At 48.8% G+C, this 23,761-nt stretch overlaps 1 protein-coding gene across 6 annotated transcripts in view; it reads left to right on the plus strand.

Annotated features, from left to right (window-relative positions):
* The first annotated feature begins 724 nt into the window (after positions 1-724).
* Positions 725-23,761, plus strand: part of LOC120897926 (sodium/calcium exchanger 3) — a 116,490-nt gene continuing 93,453 nt past the window's right edge. For 2 of the 6 annotated variants that reach the window (XM_040303150.1, XM_040303156.1), the window contains exons 1-2: positions 20,492-20,572; positions 22,011-23,761. The exon at positions 22,011-23,761 is cut by the window's right edge and continues 2,216 nt beyond it. The gene's annotated coding sequence lies outside the window, so the exon portion shown is untranslated. Of the gene's footprint in view, positions 1,029-20,473; positions 20,573-22,010 lie in introns of those variants that run through there. The other 4 variants (XM_040303153.1, XM_040303152.1, XM_040303151.1 and 1 more) reach the window with 4 other exon arrangements.

Genomic DNA, 23,761 nt, shown 5'->3' on the forward strand with positions numbered 1-23,761 from the left:
TGCCAACATTTCGCCACCGTGCGCCAAAATTGTGATCCACGATCGAACCCCCGAAAAAGGAACCGCCTTGCGATGGCGAAGAAGACAGACAAAAAGCGAAAGAAAACATGGCAAAAGCAATCCAAGCAAAGATTGAGATAAAACAATGTGCGTGTGTGTGTGTGTGAGAGAGAGAGCGAGAGCCATGTCGTGGTTCCCCAACAGAAGTAACCTCTCGCGAATGCCCCCAAAACTCACCCCTTTTCTTACAGCACAAAAGCCGACGACGATGACTTCACGCATCGAAGAGCCCTTGGAGCTCTCCCTCTCTCGCTCTCCTACACAAATGCTATCTCTCATGCTTGTACGGTGCTTGTGTTAGTGTTTCGCGCGAGCGGATGAACGATAGGGGACGGTGGGGCCAGCAGCTCCCCCTCCCCTCCCCACACATGCGTATGGGAAACACATGGGTGCCGATCATGCCATGCCGCCACGGAAGACGACCGACGGAGAATCGGGCCCGCTTCGGTACTCCCAACGGCTGCTGCTGGGTTCGGGTTTTGCGAGCTTCGGCTTCCGACTCGGACTTGCCGAGCGTCGGGTGAAGCGATGCGACCGGGGCCGGGCCGGGACAGGTGGCAATAACAATGGCAAACGGAGGGGCCGCCATTCCTCCCACCATACATCCCCCCTCGGGTGCCGTATGATGATGGGGGCCCGCGCCGTCAGTGCGCTCGCGGCAGCCGACAGTTTGGTGCTAGTGCTCGAAGCGACCGTGTGTGTGCGACAGTGCGTGTTGGCGTCGTTACCCGCGGTGCGGTTTCTTTCCGTTGTTTTTTCCCCCCGATCTATTCTGTGCGTGTCGTGTCGACGACGACGACGGCGGCCAGTCAGTCTGTGTCCTTCCGCTCTTTCCTTCGTGGCAGCCCCACCCAGTGGCCAGGAGTCTGTTGTTCTCGCTGCGTGTTCGTTCCGCTGGGAAGCTGGTGTGCCTGGACCGCAAGTGGCCCTTCCAGCCCGACATCCGGCCGCAAGCCCCGTGCAAAGAGGTGCGTCCAGTGGCTGGGTGGGTGTTTGAGCGCCGCTCTTCACCGAACAACCGGAACGTGTTTCGAGTGGCACACAAAAAACCGCGCTGCCCCGACCAAGCCACAAAATTCTCGAACGCTCCCAATCGCTCCGTCTAACGCCTATCGATCATCTGTATCGACCGTGCGTTACCACCGGTGGACACGCTGTAATAAAACACACACACACGCACCCGTGCACACGCTTACATGCATAGAGCACTGCTAACGAGTCTAAGTAGGCCCGCGCTGTCAATCAGATAGTAAACTGTCAAGCGAAAGGGAAGACTCGATACGCGATTGAGACGGGCCATTGATATGGGCTTTGTTTTGTTTTTGATTGTGTGTGTGTGTGGGGGAGATCAAACATGCTTCGGGCGTACACAGTCACAGTTCACTTTCACTATCGAATAAGACAAACGCGTGCTGTGTGAATCGTTTGCGTGTGTGTGGTTCCATCCGTTCTGCTGCAGTTTCGGGTTGCAACTAACGCTGGCCGTTTACATTTACGATAAGAACGCGCACTGAACGGAAGAGTGAAGAGAACGTTTCCTTTTCCAAAAGTTCGCTTATCTAGCTCTTCCCCCTCTCGGGTGTGTTTGTGTGCCTTCTTGGTTCGATTTTTACAGCCTCGCTAGTGCAACCCCTTTCCAGCCGGTGAACTGTAGCGGTGTGCGGTATGCGGGAAAGAGGGACGGGGGGAAGTGTTAAATGCGCCTTTCCGTACGACACGCCATACGAGATACGTCGCCATGGAAACCCGTGGTAGTAGGCAAGCCGAGAGTGAAGCGATCTTGTTTGGCGATCTGCTGTGATGTCAACTGCAATCCATCGATTTCACCTGTGCCATGTGTGTGTGCGTGTGTGGAAAAGGAGTATCGATACTAGCTGACCCCCCCCCCCAACCAGCACTTTTATGACACAAATCCTCCAACCCCGCACTCCACCCACCACACTCACATACACCCAGAGGAAGTCGAAAGAAAGTGAAGAAACAGTGCGACAAAGCCCAAAGTTCGCTAATCTCGTTAATGTAATTAGAGGAAGCGCGGGAAACGCGTCCAATATCGAAGGGTATTTGCTAGGCTTTCTGTGTGCGTGTGTGTGTGTGTCGGTGTGTGTGTGTGTTCTGTCGAGCAAGTGCAAGAAACGTGACGGACGGGTTTCTTTGGAACATGAGGTGGAACGAGGCGAGTTGCGGTGCGGTAGTTCCTTTTTTTTTGCTTGCTGGTTTCGTTATTACCTCTGTGCAGTGTGTGTGTGTGTATGTGTGCGAAGGCTTTTGCCAGTGACCGTGGGTGTACAAGCGTCTTAGCGAATGTGAAGGCAACGAGAATGGAAAACGGTAGTACACGGTTCTTGATAGAAAAAAAAGTCTGAAAGTGTGCGAAAAGTGGTTTAATGTTTGCGCAAAGTTGATTGAATTACACATGTTTTATTTTAATTGTGATGTTTTTGAAAAAATAGAGAAAGAGAGACAGAGAGAGAGAGAGAGAGAGGGAGACAGATATAGAGAGTCGAACATACAAATATAAAATTGATCACAATATCTCCACAAAGTCAAACGTGACCAAGACTTAATATATTGTTTTCCCCAACCACTCACAGGCACGATCAAGTTGCTGGCTCTGTTCTTCAAACGGGTTTTCCGCCCTATCGTGTCTTTCCTCCACTTTCCCATCTCCTCCGCCCCCAACCTCACTCCTTCCCCATCGCATATATCCAGGGGCCACCAGACATAAAACAATGATGATTGACAGGAAAAGCCCTGCCAGAGTAGTGTTTCCTTTTCCTGGTATCGAGCATTGTCCCGAGCATTGTCAGTTTGTCACCCGTTCCCTTAAGACACTTGTCACAATTAGGGAAACGGATGGCACCACGGAAACCCGGCGGTGGGTTTTCACTGCTACTACTACTTGCTAGGGAAACCTTTCGCAAACGGGCCATACAGTATCAGCTTCCAACATTGGCAGCGTTCTGCGCAGAGCCGTGCAAGAAAGGCTCAGCGATGGGGAGGCGGGGCAAATTCAAGGAGCAATTTTCCTTTCCCAAAAACAACCGAAAAACTTGTTGGCAATACAGGTGAAGTAGGGGGGGGGGGGGTGAAAGTTTTAACATTTCTTGTAACGCCCATTTGGCAGGCCGAGTGCCGAGTGAAGAAACAAAAGGTTGACATGTTAATTTTAAATCGAGCTTAAACTTTACTACGAAAAGTCGCTCGCAATGGCTCGTTTCACATTCCACTCAAAAGGCACACTCTTTAGCACTCGCCATTGGGTTGATAGTTGCATTATTTAGCATCCGGCCGCAAGGGGCGATGAGGAAGCGAATGGACATTTTGCTTTATTTCATCTGCTCTGATCGATACGTAAATCGCACGACAGCGGAGAGTGTTCTGCATTATTCGTTCCTGCTAGTAAAATAAATCATATTCTGATAGTTTAGCTCTCTCTCTCTCTCTCTCTCTCTCTCTCTCTCTCTCTCACACATACTCTCTGTGTGGCGATAACTCAATATTCAACAGCAAAGGTGGCTTTAAACTAAGCCGTCGAGCCGGGTTTACGCTGTCAGCGGGGAACAAACCTGTGCTACTGCCCAATTTAAGCTTATCACACTATCCCCTAGACGCAGAGAGAGTGAGAGAGAGAGAAAGAGAGAGAGAGAGAGAGTCAGAGCAAGAAATAGAAGAATGACCATGGGATTTGATGTCACTCTGGTGTTGGTTGTGCTGGTGTGGGTAGGGCCCGAACAGTTGATTGTAATTAAATCACTTTCCGATGCAACAGGAAACCATCAGCGTGCAGCACTTGGTGTGTGTGCTGGCATCGGACCAGCAGCATAGAGATCATCAGACCGGTCGGATGCAGATGCAGATGAGCGGCACAGTATTTATTTGTTTATCCAAGTTGATGCGGGAAAGGTTTTGCTCCGGTGGTGTAGACTTTCGGGACTGGCTGGGCTGATGGTGGTTGCAAATGCGGCTGTGACCATTGCACGATTTGTTTGGCACATGTTGAGTTAAAATGATCAGAAAGCTGGCTTGCAAGTGTTTGTTTACTTTCGTGCGCTTGGTGTGAGAATTGATTGGGAGCTAAATTGTTATTAAACAATTTTACACTTTTGATATCGATAAGCGACAGTGCGGTTTTTTGTAGGTGTTGCTTAAGATTTCCTGAGAATGAGTTTAACAAGTTTTAGATCGATTCAACATACTTGTTTTTGGAAGCCATCTTTTGATTGATTCTATAGGCCTATGATCTTGTTAAGCTATCTGCCTAATCTATCCAAGCTTTCTTTATCGAACTAATAAGTTAATAACAATCAATAAGTAATAAAATGCTACTCAAACATATTTTTGGGTATGTTCTGACATAGGAATAAAGCCAATAGGCCCAGAAAAAAACTGGTTTTTGAAAAGTCATATAATTTGTTGACCTAATACCATGTTTAGTTCATTTAGACTACGAATTTATGTAGCCACTCACGTACAATAATTAAAAAATGTTTGTAAAAACATAAAACTCGAAGATCTCATATTTAGCTAGTTCAAAATAGTGGTGAGAGCTTAGAATCGGACCTACCCGATTCCCATGCCGTGGTTGGAATCAATTCCGGAGCCAATTCCGTTGTTGGAATCGATTCCGATTTCGGAGCCGATTCTGGAGTTGACGCCGGAGCCGATTCCGGAATCGGAATCGACCTGGAAATCGCAATTTGCTCCGGGAACAGAATCATAATTGACTCCAGTCCACGGATTCCGGAGCCGATTTTTATTCCGGACCCGTTTCAAATCCGAAACCAATTTGGAATCCGGACCCGACTGCGGAGCCATTTTCGCATTTTTTATTTTTTCCCATCACTAGTTCAAATGTCAAATTATTAAAAAAAAGTTCAGGTCATTAAAGTGTGAATTTAGAGCATAATATGTTTTTTAATAGTAGAAATTAATTCGTTTTAGCTGATGGAATAACATTCAAAATTAATTAGGCAACGGTTCCGCTGGCCCAAAGCGAAAAAGTCAACCATAAAGCTGTCCGGCGAAGCAAACTTCACACCCACATCAATTTCACTTTTATTGTGCTCGCGAGCTCAAACTTTTCTAATAACATCCGCCGATGGAACCATTTCCCCGTCGACAATCAAATGCACGGCTCTTAAAAGCGAACCCCCCTCATCCGCCCCACAAGCTCAGAACAGATGTGATGCAGCAGTGGAAATAAAAACGATTCTTAAGATCCATTTACCCTCCACCGCACTCCCATCAACACTGCCGGCTGTCCCCCGGCCCAAAGATGAAAGCAACCGTGCCGTCTGGCGCTGTCGCTTCTGCGCCGGGAACCTGGAGCCGGGGTTCTCCCCGGCTGAACATGATTTTTTTTAAACGAATCCTCACACTCACACACTTAAGCGTCTTGTAATTATTGTACGAACGAGCAGTCACGGCTGCAGGTCGTCTGTGTACACATGTATGTCTTCGCCCTGCGTGGTTGGTGGTTGCGGTGTGTGTCCTTAACGATAACGATGAACACGCTGGAACGAAACGAAAAAAAGCGCACAAAAAAGCAATACAACCTCACACCGGCTCATCCACGCGGGAATAACGTCATCATCCGAGGGCCCATTGGCAAGGATGTGTTTGAGGCCGCCCCGGCGTATCTCGAGCCCTTGCCGCAAACGACCAGTTTGGGGCGCACCGGGTTCCCCGCGCGCTAAACACCTGAGGAGCAGCGGTTGAGCAAATTTGTGTACCACCAACCACCGTTTTATGCTGCATCTCTGGTTTCCGTGTGCTTCGGTGCCATCGCTTAAGCAGCCGATGAGGATGAGGATGATGATGATGTTGAGGCTGAAGCGTAGATAGATTGTGTAAATAAGGTGTACCGTGCTGGATGGGCACGTTTTGTGGCGGATTCCTCACCGCCAGAGCAAACTCTCACTTGGCACGCTGAAGTGATACAGCAGCGTTAGGGTCTCCATTAACTGCAAATTTATGGTACATTTATGGTAAAACAGTGTGTGTGTGTGTTTTTGCTAAATAAGAAAGAAATGGAAATCTGGAGCTGGTTTTTCGCTTAAAAGGGTGTTGAATGGAGCAAAGGGTTTTATAATTGCAATATTTTAAAGGAAATTATTTTGATACTCGCTCATTACGAGACAATGCAATGTAAATTACCGATCGCCAAATTACCCCCTGCACAGGCGAGTGAATCAAAGTATCGCACAGTCAAGTGTCTAGACTGGTTTTATGACACACACACTCATACAAGCACAAGCCTTAAAGTCATTACTTGGTACGAAGTCGCGATGGTAGAGAAAAGCAAGAAGCAACGCCACACGACGACCTGGCTGCCGATCGAAGTGTAACAAGGGCGAATGCCTTCGGTGCTGAACCTTCTTAGAGGGAAATAAGCCTGCTGGGGCACCGTCTGCACCGAAGCTGCTCCGTGTACGTGGCCCCTTGCACACGGCCGCTTTGGGCATGCAAGAAGAATCGCACGCAGTCGAAATCGATGGAAGGGACGGCCCTAGTAAATTGGCACTGCAAAGTGGGAAGAGAGCGAACATGGCATCGACAGCTCCATCCCACACGCGCACATACACCGAGGGCCACGTGCACACCATGGACCACCTTCCCCCCCCCCAGGACTGTAAATGGGTATGGCTTTTCATGGTTGCTTAAATTCAACGTCATCGCTTTTTTTTTGTTTACTTTGCGTTGCATTTCTCGATCACTCGACTCTTTGCCATCATGGCCAGTCGGTCAGATGTGTTGGTAATATGTACCGCACGGAAAGATGCCATTAGCACGTGTGGTGTGGTTGCAGCACAGGGTCACAACAACAACAACAACAACAACAACAACAAAGTGACCAGCTCAGCTCAACGCATAAAGCCAAACAAAAGCCGAACCGTTTCATTCGCCTTAATTGATGCGCTCGGGTGCACCGGTATAGATGCACCGTTGCTATGGATACACGGTGGAAACAGGTTTCAGTTTGTGTTTTTTGTGTTATTTATTCGCTCGCCCTGTTGCCGGTGACGTCGTGCATATCTCGCGCGCAATATCGACGATGATCGACGCTGATGGTGCGGCCACTGTGACAACATTGATGCACCGGGTGATGGGTTGGTTGGGTGCAGTGGTGTATAGTGTAGTGGCTCAATTATGGGGAGTGAATGTAGGTATGCGATCTTTTTTTTTTGTAGCTGCCGCACGAACCAGCTACAGGGTGGATGGAATAATTTCAACATTGAATATTCATCTTTTATTTTATAAGCTCATATGTATGCAATTTTCATCAGGTTTCTGCAATGGTTAAGGTCGCTTTGAAAGTGGAATTTTGATATAGAATATCCAATATTTATTACACTGTCAATATTCTCCTCAATACTCAGACGTATGTAGATGGAGGTAGTGTTTGCAACATATTTTGAAAATATAAGGAAATTAGTTTAATATAAAAAATCCGATTGTGGAGGCGCAGTGCACAATATGTGGCTGGTACGTTCCTTGTACATTGCTGTACAGTAGATTGATGTTTTGCGACGGTCACACCACGGGCAAACTGTAACGCACGCGCAAAGAACGCTACGTGAAAGGGAGCGGAGACCATGCGGAGAGGACCATGTTGTGGGAATGTAACATTGCCAACATAAGCAAACAAAGGCTTGGAGAAGCAAATGATCAACAAAAAGATGAGATGTAATAAACCTACAAACGGGTAAGGCTGTATGGGAAGTAGTACGATTGCAATTGCAATATTTTTGGGCGCAACACCTAAACCATCAACCTATAAACCCACGCACTCTAGGACACTTTATGAGCTACGGGGTTGTATTAGTTTAATTAAATAATCATTAAAACATTATCATTACATCACACTGCCCAACGGCCCGAAGCTTATAAGCGGAGGGAAGGGATTTACAACATTTTACAATTATGATTTCATCATTCGAACGCAAATCTAGCATTAATGTGGCGGGTCATCAGAATCTAATTAATTCGTAAAGTTGTGCTATAAACTGGAGCGACCGCTTCATTACTGACCGCATCATGCGATGGGATAATTTAATTTGCAACAAGATTAAAAAAAAACATCCCATAACTCAATATCAAACACACTAAGCAGCAAAGAAGCATGTAAAGGCACCAGAAAGGTACATATTTGATCGGTGTTAAAAGGAGTGTATTCGATCTTAAACATTCGGCTTAAACAACGATTTTTACCGCCATCAAAACGTGGTTTAGTAGATGTAAAACATTGTGCACAAAACCACCCGAAAATCCTTCCGATGCTGCTCCTGCGCGCCCACAAAGGAGGGGCAAACTTGTAAGACAAACAAATTATTCCTATCCGCTATCGCCCACACGAAACACACGTGAGCCTACTATTAAATCGGTAGCCCCGCGTTCCACCGTGCGGTCCGCTTACCCAGCCTCCTTGCGCAAGTCATCACTTTCATCAAGCCCGCTGTGAATAGACCTGCGGAACAGGGTGCCCACCCTTTCGAGCGATGATGATTTTTGTCACGTCTTCAAACACGTTAAAGGGGTCGTCGGCTACCCGTTTTGCTTCATTTTTGATGCCGCAAGAAAGTTTTTTTTTTCTTCTTTTGTTCTGACTCTATGCTATGCACCATTTTACCTTGGGAGCATTCCGCCGAACCTCAAACCACTTTGGCGGGCGGGGGGTGGTAGGTGGCGGAGTTTCCGCCGTGCCTTTGTCTCACACCGTACAGTGGTGAGAAACGGGACCATGGAAATGGGATATAGCTCGTGATTCTGAACCCTCCTTCTCCTCCTACTGCGGGCCGTGCAAATGGTAGATGAAAAACTGCCCATTTTACGAGTCCGCCAGTTCAGGCCCCCGCCTCCGCTTGACGTTTGTGATCGTTTTGTGCTTTTTTTTTTCTTTTTTCGTTGGCCAATCCACCAGATGGCGTGCACAAACCGTTGGGCAGAGGGAGAGCAAATAGGGGCGAGGTGTGCGTGGTAAACGTTTCCGGTGTGCACGAGCTTCCGGGGTGACACGAACCAATTTCTCCAAAATGGACCATTAAACCAGTCTCGTTCCTCGGGAAAAGGGATAATTTGTTTGCACGGTCGTTTTCCTCCGCTCTTCGCATCTGCGATGGAGCTTTTGTGTGTGTGTGTGTGTGTGTGTGTGTGTGTGTATGTGTGTGCTCGTCACGTCCGTTCGGCAAGGAGCTTGTGTTGGCGGTGGACTTCTCAGAATGGCTTTGCTTTCGCCGGCGGTTGCCCACTCCCACTAACGTCGATCGTCCGAAGAAACTTTCGGTTTCGGTATATGGGTATTTAAGAATTGTGAGAAGGATACGACAGTGCCCGATTGATGCTGTGACATTGGCATACTGTCAGGTCGCAATCGCTCCGCTAGACATTGCGAGATTTCGAGTGTCACTGTGATTTTTTTTTGTTCCAAATCTTTGGTGCCCCGGAGGGTTGGATTGTGTAAGGTTGGAGTGTGAAAATAAATAACATTCCCATTAGCCCGTTTCCCTTCAGCATTACTAATCCCTGGCCACGTGGTTTGGCGCGCTGGTATCAGTACGCGAACCACATCAAGAACACATGGTCGGAAAAAGCTGAACCGGCCATTTGCCGAAACGTCCTCACTCGTCTCAAGGTTGCGAATGGTGAGCGAGATTTACGATCAAACAGCTGAACGCACCGAGTGGTTAACGCGCATTCCTTCCTCTTGTTGGGCAACTGCTTTACCCCCCCGGGGAAAGGGTGGCCAAATATTCCTCTGGTTTCGCAGCGTGCTGTCAAACGCTGTAACCGATCTACCAACTGTCACTCAGGATGGGTCAACGTTTTGAGGAGGGAATGGATTTTCTTGCCCCTCATATTGAGCCTTTAGCATCACACACTGAGCAACGGCTCGACATTTGAGCATGCGTTGTAAGGCACCTGTTTGCGTGTTAACAAATTTCACCATAAACAGGGTGAATTCAATCAACATCTTTATAACACATCAAATGACAATTGGTTATTCCCTGTATTTTACAACCAATTACTAAAGAATGTTTCCACTGGGAGAGGGATACAAGCAATAATCTGCCATACAACATTAACCTTGATGACGAACGTTGGTCTGGCTGCATAATTTATGCCCGATGTGCTTTTTTTCTTGTTATTTTTTGCGTGGTGCTTGAAGATTGAAGGTGTTGCTGGCGAGAGTGATTCGGAAATATTTGTCAAATGCCACCACCATCACATTCAGCGCACCGAAAAGGACAACCTTCGGGAAGGAAGGAAGGAAAGGTGAGCGATGAGCAAGACGCCCAGCATAGGGCAGCATAATAGCGCAGCACCATGAGTGGGGCCGGACATTTTTAAGCCAAACTGGCTTTGATGTCATCAGTGTCTATGTGAGTGTGTGTGTGTATGTGAAAGTAATGTAGTGAAGATAAATTTAGTTTCACCAACCCATGGATCGCTCTCGCCGCTACAAGGTGTCTGCGTGGATGGGAGTTGAAGATGAAATGGGATAGATTAATGTGCTCTCGTCAAGGCGCAGCGTACCCCCACGCAATTCCCATCCGCTTGCTCAGCACCAACTTGGTATTTATGGTCGTGATTTGGGGGTTTGAAACCCTTGCGAAGTACGGGTCCGGTTGGTGGCTAACGAGCTAATCATGTTGTGATAATTATTTCATTCTACATTTGCGGCACTAGTACCGGTGGTCGCGAAGCACCACTTTTGACACAGAGCACACATTTGAGAGCCACTAGTAAGAGTTAATGTGTGGCTAAAAGTAAATTGTGATCATAATTGAGCCGATCAAGCTGACTCGTTGATTTGATTGTATGCAGCTTAAGTGATCCAAATAGTTTCTCGTACTATTATTCATTATTTACTAATGTCACTACAAAAGAAAGCCCGTCAGTATTTGAGCAGTTGTGTTTGCAATTTTCTCAAACAAATACAGCTATTTCTCTCTCTCTCTCACACAAACACCGCTCAGCGCATGATGAACAGGCAAGCATTACGAAAAAGTCGCAAGTTTAATTTAGCAATTAAAACCACCCCGACCCCGGGGGAGAACCGTTTCTCCGACCCATCCACAGCACACCGTTCCCGTCAGCAAAGGGTGGTAGAATATTAGTGCTGCCAAAAATACTAGCACACACCGCGCAGGAGAGAGCATTTTGTTTTCGTGACAAAGTGAAATCTAAAACAAATCACTGAAACGCGCTTGAGCGCGTCTTTGTTGTGTAATTATCACGCGAACAGCGCAGCCGTAGGTAAGGCAGCACAGAGGCCAGACGCAGTAATGTAGCAAACAAATCAAAGGTAGCGTGACACACTGATCCGTTTGGTGGATAATTATGTATCCATGGCATGTGTGTTTAAATTGGTGCCTGTCCTCCCCTGCCGCCCTTTGCACCATGCTCACACTGTGATGTATGCATACACATTATCAAAACGACAGCGTATCGGGAAAATCGTGGTTGGTTTTGATGTTCACGGACACATTCTAATATACTCTTTATCTCTCTCTGTGTCTCTCTGTCTCATACACACACTCATATATGTACACAAAGCTCCAACATCGTCCGTTGACGTACGGTTGACATTTGGTGCTCATTTACCTACGAGGATCACCACATGTATCGCCGTCGGTTGCCGCCAGAGCGTATTGATGAGCTCTGGCACCCCTGTAACGCTATCCTTTCCCATCGCTACTTGACGTACATCCCCTTTCGGGTGGAGGCTGTGTCGTGCATGTTGTTGTTGCTGTTGTTGTTGTCAGCAATATCGCAAGGACACCTGTGACCGAGACTTCCTTTTACCCGCACCGCCCTCCGTAAATGGTTGATAAAATTACAAAATTCGCTCACGCTGTCCGTACACACCAGCTGTGCCAAGCGTGCCGTCGAGCATCAGGAGAAAGATTGTGGCCGCCTCCGTGCGAGCCGGCCACATTTTGTGGGAGATCTTGTGTCACTCGGTTCGCACCATCGTACACCGGTGGCAACACATCCGAACCCATTATTGTGTATTTTTATCTGCCCTCTTCCCGGAGCGGGTCGTTTGCTTTCGCCGTGCTCGAGACGCGTTTATGTGCGCGGTCAACCCGTTCCGCGGGTGTGCGTACGTGTTTGTTTTATTTTTGCTGCCCTTCCGCTCATCAGCCGGCAACAAGTAAATCGTCACTTTTCTTGTAGATTTAAATTAATTGCCGCTCGTCGGCTCGAAACGCCTTCACCATGCCCGGCATCGGTGCCGTGCGATCCGGCGGCACTCTCTGACGCAGGTCGGTGACGATGGTGCACGGCCACCACGGTTACGGATGGTCGGGCCCGGGCACCATCAATGCCAGGGCCAGAGATTGGCCAACCCATTGGTAGTGAGTTGTCGACTGCTTAGATGACAAATTCTTATGCGTCATGGTTTTGTGCTGATTCAGTTTCATTGGAAAGATCATTATTTCACTAGATTACGTTGAATTTAGAACACAGTTTTTGTTTTAATTTGCAACAACTGTTTTGACGATGCCAAGTCTTAAGTCCGTTGGAAATAAAAAGCTCTGAAATATATAAAATTTAGTGTAGCTTAAATCAGACCCTTCTCATGTGCACATAACTCCACGCAGAAGTTGCCGACCACTGGCGACCGATAGTTGAGCAGTCCGTAACACATTGTACTAGTGTGTACCGTTTAATTCCACTTGCAGCAGCTAGTTAGCTTGCTTTGGTGTCGAGTTAAGCCACTCGTTTCGACGCGCGTCTGGCGCGAATTGAGACGATGTAATTATATACTCCCTTGCTGGCCGGGACCGTTGGACAGTTTCGCACGCGGAATGCATTAATCGCTAGTCCGCTAGACAGTAGCAAACACCAACACCGACCATCTCGAGGCCCGGGTCAATATTTGTCCAATAAAATCCGCCCGAGATCGTCGGCACGGCCGGAACGCTGGCACGGCGAAAAACGTGACGATTGACGATTGTGATCTTAACCCAAAGGGATGCAGTTGGGTATTTAGTCGTGCAAACACACACTGAGCTCTTTAGTTACCATGAGTATCTTTATCAACGGGATGTAGGGATGCAACGCATGGAACGTGTAGCTAATCGGGCAAATGATTGTTTGTTGCGTTTATTGCTGCCGAAACGAAGAGACGACATGTATCTCTTTCGTCAGAGATCTTCAGTTTGTATCAAAAACAACGGCTGTTGCTATTTCCCTACCGCTGTAAGCAAATAAACAATAGCAACAGGGAAGTTTGATGTTACAATGTTCCTGAACAAGCTCAAAAACTTTATCACACCAAACATCGGAGCGACGACAGATTGCGGCCAAAACGGGAAGATTTATTGCGGGCCGATTATGAGATCGTCACCTTGCTAATGGGAAACGGTGCTCTGGGTGTGTGTGTGTGTGTGTGTGGTGATCCCAATAAAATTGGCACACCGTGTGCTGTTACGAAGTGCGGCCGAATTCAAAATGTGAAAGTGTAAGGGATGAGGATGATGTCGTGTTTATTGCTTGTTCAGCATGGGGCTAGGATCGCGTTACACAAGCGTCGTCTGAGTGTAGGTGTATTTTTGCTGGCATGTATTATATTGAAAACATTTCAATATTACAGTTCACAAAGCCTATCAAATTATTCTTAGTTAAAACGAAGATGTAGTTTAAACTAATTTAAATTAAAAACAGTCAAACTCGGTTCAAAGAGACGCTTTGGCTGAAAGCCATAGCAGATGGAAATACCGCTGTGAGGCTGTGAGTAATCTGCGACGTGTTTACGTCTGCGGAGATTAAATGTCCCCCCAGTTGTTTGCCCTTCAAACCCCCCATCCCCTCATCAACCATCCCAACTTCATTATCAGTGCACTTTTATCCGCGAAGCTTACAGTGCCGATGCTATCCACATCTCACAAAGCGCAACGCAAGTTTGCAATGCACCAGCAATGACTCACCGTTTCCGTCTGCTCCGTCACAAAAGTGGAGTTAATCATTCCGCGGCACGATCTGTCTCCGTTGGGGCTCGGGGTTTGATTCCATCCGCTGATCTTGTGCGCTTTAGCAATTTAATGTCCTCGCAATTTAATGCAATTTAATGTCGCGGGATTTCGCGTGGTGGTAAATTCCACAGCGCACGCACCATCACTACTGCACAGGGAGTACTTTCCCCACCCCGACTGCACTGGTTTATCGTTGTAACAAAAGTTCCCCCTCCCAGCCCAGTAGCTGTACGAAGCGGCTACGACCGCTTTTAATCAGATTTACTCTGGCAAAGCTGTAAAATCCCCACACGGTGCGGAACCGGATCGCTGAGCTCCCCGTACGGTTGGTCGAAGAATCGTTTGTACTTGGGTCGTGCTTTGTCCCTTCTCTTTTTGTATTTTTTTTGTAGTATCGTGTGATAAAAGGTACATACGGATACGGAAATGTGTTGCACGTATGCTTTGGGTTGGCTGACGGTGCGAAAAAAAACCCTACACTCGAAAAGCAAACGGTGAAGAAGGTGCACAAAAATAATGTTGCAAACAGCACACGAGCGAAGCTCAACAACAAACAAAGGAAGGGAAAAGAACGAAAAGAAAACGCTCTCTGCGGCAGAACACGATTGCTAAATGGGGACTGTTTGCCTCATAAAATTGTGAAAGAAGCGAGCAAACGAGTGAGGGAACAATTGAAATGCCAGTCGACTCGGAAGCGTTTGCCCGCACCACCCCCTAGAGCAGTTAATTAAATAGTTTAATTTTATTCTCGCGACACCCGCCAACCCGTGTGGCAGCGTTGGGTGGTTGAGGTGCTGGGAGGCTGTGGGCGGGATGGGTTCACTTGGCAGATGAAGGATTCCCTTGCCTGGGTGATGGTGGTGGTGGTGTGTATTTTTGCAGTAAGCCTCGATTTGTACCGCTTGTGTCAGGGACTGTTGTTCCAGGGCCAGTGCCAAGTGGAGCGAGACACTGGGCTGCGCAAGACAATGTCGTAGCTTTAAGCGTTTCAATTCCCATTAATTCCCCTATCATATGGTTTGTGTGTTTCGCCTTTCGCTTTCCCATTTGGGGCAATGGCAATCTCCCCTAAATCCTGCGATGATAGTGCGTCGGATTTATTTTGATCTTTACCGGCTTCGCCCGACGCCTTCGGATGCCTCGTGCGTTGGCGTGCATGTATCGTTCTTCCTTTGGGCTCGCGTGTGTCAACGGACGCTTACCGCAAGGCCACACGACACGGCTACTTGTGGTTTCGGGAAAGCCCTACGCTCTGACAGTCGATCGTTTCGGTTCAGTACTTTTGGTTAGGGAAACTTAATAGAAGCGGGATTAACTGTGGTATTATTGTTACTGTTTCCCGTTACTGTGCAGTGCGTAGTGACGTGGTTTCTGGTGAGCAGGTTGCAGATGTAATATTTTTACTCCTTGGCTACCGTATCCAGCGGGGGTGTGGCCATGCAATCCCGCGTAGCACTCAGGTTCTTTATGCTAGGCCGTTTGTTCGTGCTGACTTTGCGCTGTCAGCGTTATTTTTGCAATAAGCTGTCTGAAGCTGCCTCCCAACTACTATTTAAGCGACTAAAGTATGTAATTGCATAGCTTTAGGCGCTGTTAAGAAAATCTTGTTGCCTTATTAATAAACGCAACAAACAGATGGGTATCATCTTCACGAAAAAGAAGCTCTGGCTAGTTTTCTTCGTTATATACCTGTCATTCTGTGACAAGTGTTATCTTCCAATGTAAAAAAAAAAGCAATAACACTATTTTAATTCATTAATGTATGTTATTGCCTAACTTCAGGCGCTGTTCTCAAAGGCTAATGTGTGTTACAATAGAGACGCTTTTCCCTACTAAAGTTATGACTCTTTTGTCATTGCATTAAGTCATTCGATAGGAAACTGTCATTCTGGGGTGTCACCAAAATTGAGATAAAGTAAAAACCCCCTGTAAGGTCATTGCCGTTGCTGTAACTGTAACCGAGGTTGCCGCCTACATACAATGTTACAAACACGTGCTTTTTGGTTCCGCACCCCTCCCCCCCCCCCTCTCCACTCTGATTAACAGAAGGTCATAAGTAACCCATTCCACACCCAAAAACGATACGCCACAATTATGACATAAGCCTTACACGCCCGCCACCTGCTACTCTGTCCCCTGGCAATCAATCACACTCCAGGGGCGTCACAGAGCTTATCGATCATAATTTTTTTTGGCGCATAAGCACTGAAGCAAAACCGATAAACGGTTCGCATACCGTTTGCTGTCCCGCGCACCTTCTATGCAGCAGTGTACGATTGTTCGCGGCGTGCTTATCTTATGACAAAAACCGATCCCCTGCTAATCCTACCCTAGCGCACTGTCCACGAGACTGAGAGACAGCGTATCATTGAGCGTACTGGAGCTGCTCCGTCCAGGCCGTTTGGCCAGGTTTGGCGTTTTCTTCACCTTTCCCCCCAGTTTTGTGAGTGGGTTGCCCTTGGCATATCTTTCGGGCACGATGCGGATACGAACCAGCGTCACAACAAGAGTGCACCATTCTTTCTAGCTGTCGGTGGGATATATAACTCTTTTACCCCCTAACTCCTGGTTCACGCCTTCACGGCTCAGGACGGCTCAGTACTAGCGCAAACAATTAACCGCCAACTAGGTAAGCTGCACTATTTAATCATCTCGTACGGGCCACTGATGAAAGGTTTACCCACACACACACACACACACGCCTCCGCTCATCGCGGGAGCTCATTTGTTTTAACGTGATCTACTCCAAACGCTCGGTCTAGCGGGGAGAGCGGGGGGAAGGGTGTGTTTTACGAGTTTCTAAATTCCTCACGCTTCAGACGACGGCGATGATGACGATGACGACGCTGCGCGTTCTGATGAGGTCGGAAAATATTGCACACTCAGCGACGTGCGATCCCTGGGCCCCGGCAGTGTCCGGCGTGAGCCCCAGCACACACACACACACACACACACACACACACACACACACACACACACACACACCGGCATGGTCAACGCAAGGGTTCCCGCTGAGGCTGGGACTTTCCTTACCGCAAACAAAAAAAGAGAAGCAAACCCATCGAGTCCCGAAATAAGCGAAACGATCGCACGGCGCAGCCAACCTTCCGTCTGCCTTCGGTGTAAATGGTAAAAATAGACATTTTTCAAAAAACTGCTACCAGCACCATGCGTCCATGCGGTTCTGCTGAAGTCCGAAGGGGGGTTTTTGGTGTGCGCGTGCGCCACGTGTTTGCAAAACACAACCAAACGCAACGTGGGCAGTGTGCGCGATGGCTGCGTCCACTAGTTTTATCACCCGCTAATCATTTCACACGTCTAAAACGATACAGATAGGATACGGATACGGTTACGGATAGTAGAAACCATGCACTCTGTAGACAGCAACAGCAGCCAAATCTTATCTGAATGTGTGCCTTTGCGTAGGATTTGCTGTGCTTTTGTAGCGCTTTCATCATCATCAGCGCGTTGCACACGCTGTAAATCCTGTCCGTTCAGTGGTCCACGGTTTTAGTGGTCGTCTTTACCACGCAACGCCACCCAGCGTGTAAACGTGCGGTCAGTGCCGGGTTTGCGGCTTTGCGGTGTTTATCGTGCGTATGGCGTTTCGGCGTGCCTGAGGGCTCGTTAAAAATCGTCAGCGCTACAAATGTGTCCTGGGTTTGTCGCTGTGGTTATCACTTGGCCGGAGCCATGTGTTTGTTGGGTTCTAGACCACCTTCTATCCAACTGCTCCCTGTTTTCTAAGACAGAGTCTCCTCCCATCCCTTTCATCTCGACTTTGAGCCGCATCAGCAGCAGATGTTTTCTGTTTGTTTTTTGTTTTTATTAATGATAAAACTTACCGTCCGAAGTTCAATTGGTTCACGTCTGACCACGTCCAATTATCTCCCACACGGCATAGAAGAGGAAAAAAAACTCGCTTCTCCTCATCCAGCATGCTTCAGCCCCAGCGTTCCAGCACAAACACGTGAGAATGGCGAGACGAACGCCAGTGCAGTGGCGTCCCTCGTACCAACCGTCGATCGTTGATTGATTAGTGTTAATTGAATTACGGTTCGCAGGATCGGTGGAGTGCGGGAGTTTGATCGTGGGTTCGACCAGCTGGCGGCTATCGGTGAGAACGGATGGGAAACAAGAACGCGCTACACATTAGCGACGTTGATGTCCTGCCCGAGAGAGAGAGAGCGAGATGAAAGCAAGAGATAAAAGAGCTAACCATTGGCGAAAGTCGATGCATTGCAGTTGTTGCTCCGCTGGCGGCGAACTTTTTTGCATTGGGCCGATTTTATTGGTTTTCGTGGAACAATAACAACAGGCCTTAGGTAGAAGGATGTTTCTTTACCTTAAGTTCGCGTTTTTTTTGTTGTTTTTCTTGCGTCCTTTTGCCGCTGGAAGTGTGCATTAATGCGAAAAGTTTGGCTTTCGGCTTTTAGTGGTAGTAGACGGGCAGTATTGGAGTATTGGAAGAAATGCCCTTTGTTTCGGCGAAGCCATCGAAATCCTCTTGACGATTTTGAAGTGGCCCCAAGCAGCGAAATAGGCCACTCCACAACACGCCGTTGTTTGGAATTGTTTGTACGAGCGCGCACACTCTACTCGCACTCTCTCTCTCTCTCACTGTGTCTTTTGCCTGTGCTATTTGTATCACACTTTCTTCCTTTCTATCTCTCTCACTCTATTAACCAAACGCACTTCATGTTCGCGTGTAGATGACGCGAAACACACTTTCCCCGAGGAGGACAAATATCTCTTGAGAAAATGGTACAACTTTGGCGAATAGCCTTGTTTCCAGTAGCCAGTTCATCGGAACTGATGGTGTCCGGCGGGGAGGTTGGATAAAATTAAACAAAATTCTTTATTTGGTTCGTCTTTTTTTGGGGGGGGAGCTTTTACCGAGACTTGATCGTCGTTGACGAGCAGTGTAGCAGTGGCTGGTAAATAGCTTCAAGGGATTCCATTTCGATTATTTACAGCTCTTATTGGAAAATGTGTGCATTGCGATTCTTCGAATACCTTCGCCGATGCTTATCAGTGCCATACAACTGCCCGACTCAATAAGAGCTGTTATCGACGATGCCGCGAAAAACAGGTCCCAATTTGAAGTCTATATTTAACTTTCTCTTCTAACTTTAACTACAACGCTCACCCTTAATTGGCCATCGTGTGCCCTTCGCGGCGACCGACACACATTTGGGCAGAGTGAAATGTGACTCCATTCAGATCCCGCTAAAGATCACGTTCATCTAAAATTAGTGAGAAAAAATCTAAAAAAAAAACAGAAACATTGCCTTGCTACGGGAAACGTCAACAAAAATCTGTAAAAGCAAAGAAATTGTACATACCTGGAAAGTAAGCGACAAAAAAAAGGCGAAACAAGCTTAAATAACAACCTGTGATAATTAAAATGCGGTCCGCAAAAAACCAACCGGCCACATGCATATAATTACCCGAAGTTACCTTGAATCGGTTGAGGAAGGACCTGGATGCCGTCGAGGAGCGGCGAGCGGTGTGATTTTCTACCATCCCGATATTGATATTTCGTTATTTTGGTAGCCACCGCCAATAAATCATCATCGCATCGCGGTTTGGGGCGGCAAAACATTATCCTTGCGAACGGGCGGACCGGCGGAGTGGAGTTGAACTTTACAAAACCGCTCAAGGGGCTCACCCGTGCACACCGCGTGGTCGAGAGCTACACCTGATATACACCGCGAGGGGTAGACTCGTTTCGGCATACGCGGGGCCTGGCGCGTCGGAAGGAATGTCTATAAATTTCCGATTCGAAAAATCTTGCCACAGGCTGACATTTATCGATCGGCCGACCGTGGCTAGGGCGGACGGTGCGGGCGCTGGTTTGTTTTACATCTGTGCCTCCCTTCGCACAGGCTCACTGCTCCGGCACTCTACTCCCCGCCCCCCAGTGAAGCATCTTCAACCCTGCCTGCCAGACAGACAGGCGAGAGGATGTTTCTTCTATTCTCCCCCTTTGCAGACGCAGGGATCGATCGGTGCTGCGTGTGCGTCTACAACGACCATGGGAACACGCGGATCGAGCTGATCGTGAGATCGAACGCGAGTCAGAGAGAGAGAGAGAAAGAGAGAGAGAAAGAGAGAGAGAGAGAGAGAGAAATAGAAAGAGAGAGGCTCAGATAGATACTGTGAGAGTCTGTAGTGATGATCACGACCAGCTGGTTTTGGCTGACCACACTGGCTCGCCCCCTTGAAACGAAGCCCCGGGAGGACGCCATTGCGATGGGGTTGGCTTGGCTTGGCTGACCGGGTGGCGCTGGTTATTATTAACATCGCTCTCTCCCGTGCATTGCCGGTCGCCGATGGCCGGTCCGAAGAGAATCCGGCTCGAGCCGGCGACGAGAGCGCTCGGGGCATGCGCGGCCAGCGCGCGCGCGACACAGACAACTTCCGCTGCAGCTTCTTTTAGACTTTATTTTTAGTCGACCCCAAGGTGCTGTCGAGTGAGGAAGTGTCGTCGTCCGTCGCCGTGTATGGTGTCGCCTGGTGTGTGTGTATGTGTGCGCCTTTTCCGCGCATTTGTACCCTCTGTAGAGAAAGGGAAACGTGTTCGCGGGCTCGAGGCTGCAAAAAGGAGTTACCAGTTTTGACCTTCTGCCCCGCTTGGTGTACGGCCGCTTGGTGTCGATAGTGAGGAACTAGAAACGACCGTGTGCGTCGTGTGAAGTGTGCGTAGAGCATTTGTTCTGCGGCGGATACGGTTGACGGTTTGATCCCAGGGCTGGGGCTGGGATGCCTTCCGTTGCCTATCCTTACACCAGCGAGTGGGATCTTGCAAAGGGCAAGACGAAGTTAAAGCATTCAAATGGTGTTGTGAAACAGTGACCCGATCACACGGAAAGTGGCTCAGTGAGCGCAAGAAGTCCTTTCCTTTTATTTTTACTTTCGCTCCCTTGGCTCCTCTGGCGTCTGGTGCGAGTCTGGGGCCGGGGTCCTGCGCTGAGCACCACCTGTCCAACCGAACATCTATGCTGCCCTCTCGCTCTTGCTCTCTCTCTCTCTCTTGCTTACGCGTGCCCCTCTGTATGTGTTTCACCAAGTCACCAAACCTTCGAGCTGCCCGAAATCTCCCCCCCCCCCCGTCTCAATCTCCGCTGAGCCGCGCCGTTCTGTATCTGTGTCGAAAGAAATTCAAGCAACGGCGGGAGGAGATTTGGGTTTTGCGAGCACCGAAAACAGGTGGACATCGGGATGGGAAAATGGTCCGCATCTACACTTGTGTCCCTTGCGAAATGCGTGTAAACCGCTCGCGTGCGTGCGCGTTGCTGTGTGTGTGTGTGAAAGGAGAATGTAAATAAGTGAAGCGCACCGTACCCGAAACCCCCCCGGTCTAATAATAGTGTGTCCGGCATTAGAGCAGCGTTCAATCCGGCGTGTCTGTGCTTTGTGTTTCATCTTGGGAGGCGAGTGGGGAGTGAAAGATCGTCCTTTTTGTTGGTGCTGCTTACCGCTGGTGCTGGCTGGCACCGCCAGGAAACCGTTTGATCTTTACCTACCCGCAAAAGACGCACGACCCAAGGGCGACGGGTGGTCGGGGTGGCGTCTTTTTAAAAGCTTAACATTACCGAAGCGAATTGCCATTTAAAACGGTTCCGGCTGTACTGGTGGTTGTGTGTGAAGTGAAGAAGATGCTCGCAGGAATTTGCGGGTGGGAAAGAGTGTTCTTTTGTGTGTGTGTGTGAAAAGGCGAAGAATGGTCCCCCTCCCGATATGAAGACAGGGAGAGTGCGTGTGAGTGGAACGAAACGAGCATGTGAGAGTTTGTGACAGCCCCGCAAGACGTTAGACGATACATGCGACGGTGTGACTGTTGCTCCCGAGTGTGTGATGTGTTTCCCTGTGTGTCTGTGCGTGATAGATTGTTAAACAATCCGGCAATTATTTCATCAACTCCAGATTTGTAAGCTAATTTTCATTCTCATTCTCCATTAGGCAAGTGTCCAGCAAAGCCAACGCCAAGGCTCTCTATGTGCGCGCTACACTTCCGCCTCCTATCGAGCTGCCCTGCGTCGGGCGCTAGCCAAAGTGCACCGTAACACCCGGTCGGGGAAATCTCCAGCGCCGCACAGTGTTCGCTGACCGGTAGAAAAAAAACCCCCCCGCGGTCAAAACGAAAACAAGTGCGTGCGGCGTGCGTGCGTCCATACCGGACCGGCGCATTTATGTGTGTGTGTGTTTGTGTGCGGGAGTGAGTTTGTTTCACTCTGGTTTGTGAGTGTGATCAACCCCTTTACTCCTGCGCTATCAGCGCTGTGTGCGAGATATGGAATTAAGCCGGCCACGGTGCGCCCAGTGGTGGAACGGATTCGACGCTAGCAGCAGTTAGCAGCAGCGCTCCAAACGAAACAGTACGCACCCTGCGCGTACGAAACGTGATCTGTGTCCGTGTGTGAGTGCGTGTGTGTTTTTGTGTGTGTGTGTGTGGTTACAAATTGTGACCGAGTGAGCAAACCGCACCAAAAAGCAAAGCAAAAGCAGCCCCGAAAGTAAAACTTCCGAGCAAGCGGCAGCAAACCGCAATCTAACCAACGCGTGCACGTGCTTTCGTCGACGAGGAGTGTGCACGGGACGCAAGTGTCCATGCGGGTTGTCCCGTTAAGCCGCCGCCGGCAGTGGAACCGCCAATCCCCGTGGTGATCGTGATCGTGTTCGTGTGTGTGTGTTCGCAGCTTCGGTGCGTTTCGGTTCGGTTCGTTTGTGCGCGGCGTATCGCGTCTCTCCACTCACCGTGTACAGGCAGCAGGCCCGGCTCTCTACAGGAACGTGTAAGCCCAAACCGGTCAGGCGGTTCCGGTCTTCTCGATTTGGGTGTCGGCAGGTGTCGCGCCCCGCAGCACACCGCTGCAGTCCGCCTTCCTGGTGCAATTACGGACTGTGGAGATTTTTTCACAAACCACCTGAGAACCAGCACCGGTACCTAGCTTTGGCACTCATAAGAACCTCCACCTACACCTTGTGCTGCTGTAATTTTATGTGCTGCTATCCGCACGTGCGGACATTAGCGTAGTACTTTGCCGGTAGAAGCGCATAGAGCAGTAGATTTGAGTAGTAACTTTGGATTTTGGTTTTTGGTTTTTTGGCTACGCCAGGTCCCTTGCGTTCTCGAGCTTCGATGCTTGCCGCCAACCGATAGATCCGATCGGCAATATTTTTTTATTTTTTTTGCTGGGTGTACGACAGCTAGCTCATCCGCTCCTGCCACTCCGGCTGCAAAGCGAGCGTCCGTAGGAGCAACCGCCCTCCTAACCCATCCGCCTAGTGACGAGAGCTTCCGGTTGTAGCTGCAGCCTAACACCACACACTGCCCCTCCGCATCGAGCGAGCATCGCGAAGGAGCGCCGAACGCACGTTTCACCCGTAGTTCTGTACATCCGTAGCACCATTGTGTGTGTGTGTGTGTGTTGTGCTTGTCGATAGTAGAAGCAGTTAGAATCATCAGCAAAGTCCCATTCTCTGCCACTGCGATACGAAAAACACTAACGATCCAACGTGCCAAACGTTCTGTGTAGAGTAGCGCCCGTTCGCTAGACACAGTGCCACGCGAACCACGTTTGTGCAGGCTACGTTTGCCTCCCCAATCCCATCAAAACCATCTAACACCGAACGGGACGGCACCACTGCATATGCGTCTGGTCTGTTTCCCCAACATCTCTTCCGCCCCTTCCACCCGCACGTCAAAGATC

The sequence above is a fragment of the Anopheles arabiensis genome, chromosome 2 (assembly GCF_016920715.1).
Source record: "Anopheles arabiensis isolate DONGOLA chromosome 2, AaraD3, whole genome shotgun sequence".
NCBI lineage: Eukaryota > Metazoa > Arthropoda > Insecta > Diptera > Culicidae > Anopheles > Anopheles arabiensis.